The sequence below is a fragment of the Schistocerca cancellata genome, chromosome 9 (genome assembly GCF_023864275.1).
Source record: "Schistocerca cancellata isolate TAMUIC-IGC-003103 chromosome 9, iqSchCanc2.1, whole genome shotgun sequence".
In the NCBI taxonomy this organism is placed as follows: domain Eukaryota; kingdom Metazoa; phylum Arthropoda; class Insecta; order Orthoptera; family Acrididae; genus Schistocerca; species Schistocerca cancellata.
In genome coordinates, this window is record NC_064634.1 from 158,120,921 (window position 1) to 158,127,819 (window position 6,899).

Sequence of the window (6,899 nt, forward strand, 5' to 3'; positions counted from 1 at the left end):
CTCTTTAATAATGGTTAATAAAGGTAATATTTTCCACTAGTGCTGTAGGTATGAACATCATCATGACGAGATGAAGGTCATACGGATGTTTTTAGATAGTCATTCTTCCCACGTTCGTGGAAAGTAATGGGATGGAGGGAAAACAAATGTGCTAGAAATACACATCGCCACACACCTTAAGTTTACTTGCACAGCATGGATGTAGCTGTAGATGTAGCCTCATGTAACACTTTCACCAGACTGGTCCCTATTTGTCCAGTATAATCCAGATCTTGTACCTCTTCCACATTATTTTTGTACCAAAGCTGTTTGTAGTTTATGGCTCATGCATCCTCAGATGTAAAGTTTACTTCACCTGCATTTCTTTATGCTTATCAAGGTGTTCGATAAGATTATTTGTTATTTGTTGTTCATCGTTCCACATTTTGGCCATACATGTATTCCATATTGCCTTGTGAGTTCTTAATACCAATTTTCCATTGTATCTTTCTAGATGGGCAACGACCTAGCCGCAGTGGATACGCCGGTTCCCGTGAGATCACCGAAGTTAAGCGCTGTCGGGCGTGGTCGGCACTTGGATGGGTGACCATCCTGGCGCCATGCGCTGTTGCCATTTTTCGGGGTGCATTCAGCCTCGTGATGCCAATTGAGGAGTTACTCGAGCGATTAGTAGCGGCTTCGGTCAAGAATGCCATAATAACGGCCGGGAGAGCGGTGTGCTGACCCCACGCCCCTACTATCCGCATCCTCCTCTGAGGATGACACGGCGGTCGGATGGTACCGATAGGCCACTCGTGGCCTGAAGACGGAGTACTTTTTATCTTTCTAGATGACCGCATGATCAATACCTCTGAAAGCGGGTTCTTTAACTTTAAGGATAAACGTACTATCAACGGAGTCCAGTTTCTCACTGGACAGAGCACAAAATTACAGCCACGGCTTTCTCAAAACCAAAGTCCTGCGTTAGTTTGAAGTGTGTGACTTTTGTACGCTTACGATTGATAAAAATAAATTCTGAGCCCCCATCAAAATGTGCCACAAATACAACTTACGAAACTCATCAATGTGATGTGATGAATTTTTATAACTGTAGTAAAATTCCATGTTTAGGATCCAGAACGTACGTGTAGTAAGTAAATACTAATAGGAAACATATCTCTACAGCACAATATTTACTACGTTAACATAAATCAGAAAGGAATTTCACGATAACAACAGACACCGGAGAGGTTTCCGCACTGTTTCCAACTTAAATTTGGATGACATTCACAGGAATTAAAAATACTGCAGGCCTACATGACCGACCACACCATAAGTGTCTCTCCCCGCTATTTTAAAGGATGTGAGGTCACGAAAACTCGTATAAACATTAACTTATTAATATAATTAAGCAACCTGAAGACTATCACTATTTTAACTTCAAAAGGTTTCTCCTTTTTATGGTAAATTTGTCTGACTGTAAATGAACATGGTAGCAACCTTGAGTCCTCGATTATTACCACTACTCTTCCACCTTAAAAGGATAAAATAAACGTAATTTTTACGAAATTTGAAATGACTGCAAATTGATGTGTAAAGTATCTCACCTTAACGGAATTTTCGTGCTGATTTCAGAACTGGCCTTAGGTTCTGTGAGTCTGTAACATTTCTGAAGTAATGGAGAATTTAAAATTGTGATTAATATTTTATTAATATTGATTCGTCTAATCTATTTGGGTTACAGTTGCATGTCTAACACATGAACTTTTGTCCTCATGCATCAGTTGGATGAACGTTGCCTCTCAAAACAGTCGTTTAATTAAATTTTAGTATTGAACCACGGCTTCCTTTGTTAATACGTGATATAATTTTGGAACTAGCTAAATGAAATCTATCATTCTGTTATGGTCTTTGTTATACATCCACAGACCATGGTAGCAAAATATGGGTGACGAATTTAACTGGTTTCAACATTCGAAATATGGATTTCTTATAGAAATCTTAAACACAATTTCAGAAGGATTATGTGGTATCTTTGAAATCAGCATGCAATCAGCAGTGTTACGCTGTTATTATAAATACAGAGTATGTCTTACTTACAAGAAAAAATGGAATTCGTGTGATTTAAATTTAAGTTAAATTCAAAGAGTTCCTTGATAAGTATCGCGATCGGCTTTTGCTTCCAGAATCGGTTATGAAATTATGAGAAACCGCAGAAAACGTAAACGAGAATGGTCAGCTGAAAAAAATGGCTCTGAGCACTATGGGACTTAACATGTGAGGTCATCAGTCCCCTAGAACGTAGAACTACTTAAACCTAACTAACCTAAGGACATCACACCCATCTATGCCCGAGGCAGGTTTCGAACCTGCGACCGTAGCGGTCGCGCGGTTCTGACTGAAGCGCCTTGAACTGCTCGGCCACAACGACCGGCGTGGTTAGCTGGGTAACGCAGTTACTGCACGGTATCATTGGGTTTTAAATAAGAATCGTGTTATTACATCCTAATGACTGAATGATTCTGTGAAGCGAAAGCAAAACTGATCGTACGGGCTCACGTCAGAAGATGCTGATGGCGTCGCTAACCATCTTCTGGTAAGAGCCTATGGAGTGCTCCTGTCAGTGACGACTGTTATCGATAACAGCCAGTTCTCAGCTGACTGCAGCTTCTTCAGTCAGTTGCCGACGTTTACTACACTTAGTATCTGCAAAGAACTGACAGCAGTATGAGCTGATACTGTGCACCCAGTTTAGCGTCGAAAGGTGGCGTCTACTCCCCAACCTTTCACCATCACAAGACGCATGATGTATATGTGCGGTTGCCTTACAGCCGCGCCCGTAAGCTCGTTTTCCTCTGGAAAGCTTGATGTAGCCTTACTCGGAACAAAGGGAACATTGGTAACGCCAAACACTTCTGTAGAAGTGTTTCCTTCGCTCTGCTGCTTGTCACTTGATGTGACGGCATAGGACTTTCACCTCGGATGCGCGGCTGAATGTAATCGTCTGGCCGATTAATTCTGGTGTTGGTTTTTGTCGCAGCCAGTACCCAGCGCGTGGTCGCATGATTGGAAATATTCTCCAATCAACTTCAATAGTACAGCATAGTTCTCTGAACAGATTCAAATCATTTTGCACTTGAGTTGACTTGATTTCATTTGTCACTAGCTGACTGTAAGTTGCGTTTTGTAACTCAGGCATCTTTATGTCGCGTGAGCTTTATTGTGTTGGTTTATCTAATGCGCTGTTTCGGGTGATATGCCGTTTCAGAATGGTACTAACGTTTGTTCTGGGTCTCCGCTCATATTCACTTGCAGAATTTCATGTTGCAATTTCTTACGCGTTGCCCTTAATAATAGTAACAAGTAATGTTCTTTCCATGTTCTTTGTTCTCGTTTGTATTGGTTTTTCCGAAGACCGCACCGTTCTTCTAAATATTTTTGAGAGACGCTGAGTTTCGAAATTCTTCTAATTCCTTATATTTATTGTGATTATGTTCTTACGAAACGCGTAATCTTAATGAGATACTCGTGGTGTTTCGCCCAGAGCGATCTTGCGTAAAACCCCAATTGTTGCTACTAATATTTCTTTACCGTGGTAAACACTAATTTTTTGTATGCTAATTATCGTATGTAGGAAATCAATGTTACATAAATTCATCGTTATACACTGACCTTTTATGCCGTTAATTATGATTTGAATATTATTTATGGCAGTGAAAACAATATTTTTACCAGTCAGAGATTTAGTCATAAGCGATCCTGAGCTTCGTATTATTATTTAATATTTCTGCGTTCCTTTTGTATACTTAATGAAAACTTTTCTGCAAAAATGTATTCTTTTCCTGATAGCAAAAATATTTAAGAGTATTTTTTCCTGTTATCTTGTGGGTGAAGCCCGAAAATCATTTGATTAATTACATTTCGCATAATGGGTGAAAACGCGCCATTTCGACAAAAGAATGGCAGATGGCCACAGATAATACTTCAATTCTAGTGATCATTAATTATTTCCACTTCATTATATTCACAGAGAGGGGAAGATATGAAATGAGATTACAAGGACAAATACTTTTTATACGTAGTATATTCTGAAAAACTTAAGTGCAATTAACAGAATTGTGCGTTCTTAAGCAACCTTGTACAACAGCGTCCAGTAGGCTCGGGAGCATTCAAGCCTTTCTCCCACAATTATACAGAAATTCTCTGACCTGATACAGTCGTAGTCTTTGTTATTTTTAGTATTAGTTACACATACACAGAAATATATATACATATACATATATATATATATATATATATATATATATATATATATATATATATATATATATATATATATATATATTATTAACATTCTTATGTTCAAAACATGTAAAGGAGGAGAGTTTTCGATTTCAAAATAATATTTCATCATTGATAGTACATTTACATACATAAACACGAATAGTTCTATTCGTAATTGACACAGTTTACTATTGGTTGTCGTAACATTTTACTACGGTTTTTAGAAGGCTTTCCAGGACGCGATATAGTCTGCAATTTTGATTATGATACAAGAACGAACTAAAATGGTGAGTACGCAAATTACTATTGATTCCCATTCACCCTCGTGATGTTGGCTACCCAGTCAATGAGCCCAGATTGATCTTTCAGATTCCCATATTAGGTTTTGCATGTGTTTTGTGTGCAATTTTTGATTATGATCCGAGAACGATCTCATATGGTGAGTACAGATAAATTGCTATTGACTTCCATGCACCCACATGGTGTTGGCTGTACAGTCAATGAGCCCTGATCGTTGTTGCAGGATTTCACGATAGGAAATGCGTGTAATCGCGTGAAGATTTGTTTGGAAGTACTTCTGGTTTATAGGTTTCTCTGCATAGAGATTTTTTGTCTGCTTGACTTTCACTTGCCACCGCAAGATAGTATAAGATTACGTGGTCATTCCTCCTGCCAAATCTAACATGCCCCAGTCGTTGCGTGGCGTGAATATTAATTAGAAACCCACATTCGCGTGTCTGCGTAGTATCAATACGAATGTAAACAAATGCTGACGTGTTTTAGCCGGCCGCACTGGGCGAGCGGTTCTAGGCACTTCAGCCGGGACCGCGCGACTGCTACGGTCGCAGGTTCGAATCCTGCCTCGGGCATGGATGTGTATGATGTCCTTAGGTTAGTTAGGTTTAAGTAGTTCTAAGTTCTAGGGGACTGATGACCTCAGATGTTAAGTCCCATAATGCTCAGCGCCATTTGAACCATTTTGACGTATTTTAACCCCTCTCGCAACGTGTATTTCTAGCATCTATACGCATCCCGTGCACCGTAGGTTTAAAATATGCCAGGAGAGCATTTATGTACAGGTACTGAGCGCTCTCAGTGACTGAAATATGTTTTGTGCAGCTCCAAGATTTGGGCTGTGTCCCGTAGTAAATTGAATATTTCAACAAGAAAGCTGAGTTCGTTGTTCACTTTTGTACTTTCACTCACCTAAACGCAACTGATCGGTCATCCGTAACCGGATGTTATCACGTCAAGATAACTTGTTTGACCGGTAAATAATTATATTGCAATAGCACGTGGACAGCAATCATGTCAGACCGAGACGTAGTCGCTCATGAGACGTTATTTTTTAATTTATTGTCACCTCTTTGCGTTATCCGTTGTGCTACGTATTTTAATTCATGGTCAAAATATTCAGTTGATTCAGACACTATTCGGGCTGGCCCTTATTGTCTACTAAGGAGCACCGAATCAGAAAAGATACTGTGGTCATAAGCAGTTACAGAAATATCAATACTTCCTTCAGTCTATAAATTCTGGCACCGATCGTAATAAATATAACGACTACTGACACGAGTGTCGCAGAACACAGTCGCAAATCGTTGTGTTGTACAACTATTGAATTCAAATTACTTCAGACCAGACTTATTTACATGAAGTTTTTCTGTGAGATCAGATAGTCCTCTTCGTCAGAAATGAACTCAATTCACTTTCAGGCTTGTATAAATGTAGAGCATACCAATAATAAGAGTTTAGATCCAGTCGGTCAGATTCACTCAGATACACCAATACTCTAGTACACCATAGTATGGGATTCATCTCTAAGTAACTGATGTATACGCTGAGGCGACAAAAGTCGTGGGATACCTCGTGTCATCGTGTCACACCTCTTTTTACCCGGTCGGCCCAGCCTGGAGCAGCAACTCGACGTGGCATCGGCTCAACAAGTCCTTGGAAGTCCCACGCAGAAATATTGAGCCATGCTGCCTCAGTACCCGTACATAACTGCGACAGCGTTGCCTGTGCAGGAGTTTGTGCACGAACTGATCTCTCGATTATGTCCCATAAATCTCCGATGGGATTCGTATCGAGCGAAGTGGTGGCCAAATCATTCGCTCGAATTGTCCAGAATGTTCTTCAAACTGGAAGAGTGCAGAAAGTTGAAATAAGTAGTTCTCATAATATGCAAAGATCAGCACATACCTCAAACTGGGGAACTATCAAGAATGGGGTTCCACAAGGGTCAGTCTTGGGTCCTTTGTTGTTCTTAATACACTCCTGGAAATTGAAATAAGAACACCGTGAATTCATTGTCCCAGAAAGGGGAAACTTTATTGACACATTCCTGGGGTCAGATACATCACATGATCACACTGACAGAACCACAGGCACATAGACACAGGCAACAGAGCATGCACAATGTCGGCACTAGTACAGTGTATATCCACCTTTCGCAGCAATGCAGGCTGCTATTCTCCCATGGAGACGATCGTAGAGATGCTGGATGTACTCCTGTGGAACGGCTTGCCATGCCATATCCACCTGGCGCCTCAGTTGGACCAGCGTTCGTGCTGGACGTGCAGACCGCATGAGACGACGCTTCATCCAGTCCCAAACGTGCTCAATGGGGGACAGAT

General features: G+C 40.5%; 1 pseudogene; it reads left to right on the top strand.

Moving 5' to 3' along the window:
- The first annotated feature begins 496 nt into the window (after positions 1-496).
- On the top strand, positions 497-613 carry LOC126102529 (5S ribosomal RNA; annotated as a pseudogene).
- Positions 614-6,899: the final 6,286 nt, after the last annotated feature.